Source organism: Capsicum annuum, chromosome 12 (assembly GCF_002878395.1).
Source record: "Capsicum annuum cultivar UCD-10X-F1 chromosome 12, UCD10Xv1.1, whole genome shotgun sequence".
Lineage (NCBI taxonomy): Eukaryota > Viridiplantae > Streptophyta > Magnoliopsida > Solanales > Solanaceae > Capsicum > Capsicum annuum.
This window is the reverse complement of record NC_061122.1, coordinates 221,642,000-221,646,080: the sequence shown is the minus strand read 5'-3', so window position 1 is coordinate 221,646,080 and position 4,081 is coordinate 221,642,000.

Sequence of the window (4,081 nt, the reverse complement as noted above, 5' to 3'; positions counted from 1 at the left end):
ATTTCATGTGACTAAGGGGAAGTGGGAGAGAAAGCGTCTTGAAGTCTTCGCCCTCGCTTTGTTAGGTACTTTAGTGTTTCCACTAGAAGAAAGACGTATTAATACCCGTTTGCAATCTGTGGTGATGACCTTATTTCATAAGGATCAAAACGACAAGGGCATTAATCAAAAGGGCAGGTTCACTCTCATAACCATGATCTTAACAGAAATATATAAGGCTTTAACCGAAGTGAAAGGGGGAAAGAGATTTTTTGAGGGCAGTAACCTGATATTGCAGTTATGGATGATGGAGCATTTGCATGCACCTTTTTTAGTTAGACCAAAAGTGGTAGACCATTGTATTCCCGATCGAGTGAAAGCCATGGACTCCAGGTTGCGTTTGGATAAATTCTCGCTACCCGTGGGAGTCAAGAACCGGGGATAACATTTTGTGGACTTATCTGTGGCTTCGATCGAAGATAATCTTGTTGGGTTGTCAGACGCAGCTCTCTTTAGTTATGTTAGGGCTCAATTGCACCAGACACAGTCCTTCTAGGGTAATGCGCCAGTTGGGTAGGTTGCAGGACGTGCCACCAACAGTGGATCTTCTGAAGGATGTTGAGTACTTCAAGGACCAAGCCTTAGGTGAGAGCAAGTACGAGCAGTTTTGAAAATATGCGACAAAGCTAGGTGTAGACACACTTAAAGAAAGTTTGGACAATCCGGGGTACACTCAGGGATATAGGGTCTGGCTTCAATCTATCCATCGGGGTATCAGTCAACCCTTACCAACGCAGATTAGATGGAAAATACAGGAAGACTGCATAGTAGACGACCATCAGGATGAAAGTGCAGGGTCCAAAGTGGAACACTGAGAGTTCAGTTAGCAAATTTGTTCAAGATGGTAGAAAGGTGTCAGAATAATCTTTTCAAGTTCACTCCTCATGAAGCAGGAATACGGGCCCGAAGCTTCCTCCCCGGTATCAGGGTGTCTTTACAGGATATGCTACAAAGCTTAAATGGGAGAAAGAGAACTTTAGAGGCAGGTCCATATTAGCCAGGGTCATCACGCAGAGCACCAGTCTGAAAGAGCACTTCTTATCTTTATTCAGTTTGAGTCTTTTATATGTCTGTCATTGTAGGGTGGTGTCTGCTTTAAGTCGAAGTCAAGTTGTTTTTTATATTAGGGTCTTTATTAGTAATTTCACCTATGTCGTCTTAGGGGTCTAGAATGTTGTTTCGTATTTGTTGTTTAGTTTTAAACTGGTCCCAAACTTTTTGTACGTTTTTGTTGTTTTTTTTCTTCAAAATGTTATAATGTTACGTCTTTCCTTTGTTTGTTTATTTTCATTTTTCAAAAAAAATGTTTACGCATATGCTGCCCGAACTACGTAAGATCTGATTCATGCACAACATGATACGTAGGCAACCTACTTTTGGGTTCGATCTAATCATTTTGTTTTGTTGTTTTTCATTATTTTTCCTCTTTTAAAGAAAAACAAAATACATAAAGAATGATAAAATAAAGGTAGATAACGAGAGAAAAGAAAAGAACAGAGATGGATACGAAACAAAAAACATATATAATAATATAATAATAATAAAAAGTGTAGATAAAGAAAAAAAGACAAAAATCAGGATAATGTTAAAATGACCTCGCTACCCTCAAAAGCTGGCAGAAATGAACATGAATTTAGGACAATTTTACCAATGTGATTTTCATACTTGTTGTGTGCCCTAATCCTAACGAATGTCGTCTTTGATGATATGTTCTTTCAGATAATAGTGGTAGGTTTGCAGCACTCGAGATAGTCACCCATACTTCACTAGATCCAAAGCAAAGCTCGTCATGGCTAGCAGGGAGATTGAAAACTCGCTCATTGAACCGGATCAAGATCACAGGGAAGAAAGTTCTAAACATAATGACGAGGTAGTAAGGCTAAGGCAACAATTGATAGATTTACACCGGGCATGGGCCAGCGGAATACCTCCTCCTCCGCTCTCTGAAGGTCTTGGGAATATCTTTAATTATCCATCGCTCTCTCAGGCGCAATTCTCTGCTCCTACTGAGTCACCTGAGCACGCACCAGGATTCACTCCATGACATTATTATCCTGGCAGTTCTGGTGTGACCTTGGCAGCTCCCCAATCAAGACCAGCTGCTCAGCCAGTGCCACCGATCACACTGGTATTCGTGGCTCTGCCACCACATGAAACTCCCATATATGTTGTGCGTCCCACAATGAGGCTTCCTAGGTCTGCCAGTAAGCCAGTACTGAAGGTTTCAGATAGCCAGTATTATGCCCTGGAGCCTACTTTGCAAATGAATGAACCGTATGGGTACACTCAGCCGCCTGTATTTCTATTTGATACGGAGAAGCCTATCGCAGTGGAGGATCAAGATATCATAGCCCGGAAATTGAAAAGTTTAGAACAGGCTATGAGGAATTTGCAAGGAATCAGAGATTATAGGAGTGTTTCCTATAAAGACCTTTGCATGTTCCCAGACATCAACCTTCCCCTCAGTTTTAAGATGCCTAAGTTCGAGAAGTATGCAGGACACGGTGATCCTGTGGCATACTTAAGACGTTATTACAACCAGTTGAGGGTTGCAGGAGGAAAGGAAAAACTGCTCATGGCCTTCTTTGGCGAGAGTCTCTCTCATCTGGCCTCAGAATGGTTTATCAATCGAGATATCGATAAATAGAACAGCTGGGATGACTTGGCTTCTGAATTTGTTCAACATTTTCAGTGTAATATCGACCTGATTCCGGATGAAAAATCCTTGGTCAACATAAAGAAGAAGAGCACCGAAGGTTTTAGGGAATACGCGATAAGGTGGCGTGAACAGGCCGCCAGGGTAAAGCCTTCAATGAAAGAAAGTAAGTTGGTAGAAGTTTTCATTCAGGCACAGGATGAGACCTATTTTCAGCATTTACTTCCGGCAATGGGAAAATCTTTTATGGAAGTCCTCAAAATGGGGGAGATGATAGAGGACGAAATTAAGACCAGCCGAATAGTGAGTTTTGCCGCATTAAAAGCTACCACACAAGCGATTCAAGGTGGATCTGGCGCATTTGAAGGTAAAAAAAAAAAGGGGATGTAGCGACTGTTGTAGCTGGAACCCATTCCTATCCCAAAAGACCACCTCGCCCCTATCCCCAATCCCAAGCCCAAGTCTACGCCCAAGCTCCATATATTCCTCCCCACCATTACTACCCTCCACAAAACCCTATATATTCCATTCTTCCACCCTCATACCCAGTATATAACGCGCAGCCATATGCTCAAATCCCTTCTTACCCACAGTGGCGCATGCAAGCTTCACCAAATTATCAAAACCCCTCCAAACCCAATTTTCAGCCTAGGCCCGAGTATAAGAAGGAAAAGGCGGTCAAAAATCCATTCACACCTCTTAGGAAGTCATATGCTAGCTTGTTTGATAGGTTGAGAAAGTTGAAGGTTTTAAGCCCAATTCAAGGAAGGCTTTCAAATCCACCACCGAGGAATCTCAATTATTCTTTAAGGTGTGCATACTATTCTGACATGCCAAGCCATGATACCGAGAAGTTCTGGCATTTAAAGAGAGCTATCCAAGATTTAATTGACATAACTCAGATGCTGATCCAGGCCCCGGAGGGTCCAAACATTAACCAAAATCCGCTACCAACCCGTGCTGAAGCCAATATATTAGAATTGATATATGATGGGAAAGAGTCTTTGAGGGTTTATAAGCCTATTGTCAAGATACAGACCATAGAGGAGAAATCGGTGAATGTAGCAGAGTCTTTAAAAGCAATGTCATTGAGCCAGGAAGGAATGAGAGAAGATAAAACCCAAGAAAGCATAAAGAAACCCCTGATCACAGTATAGGGCTCCAGAAGGTATGTTGATTTAAGTCAGGATAAACCTAAGTTAACAGTGGTGGAAGCTCTGAGTCAACCCATCTTGATGGTGAAAGGAGCACTGGCAGCACCTATTGTCCTCAAACCGGTGACCCAACCTCCGATAGTTGATACAAAAAGGGTTCCCTGGAATTATGGGTGGACTGTGATGACCTATCATGGGAAAGAAGTTATGGAAGATGTAGATGAGGTAGGGG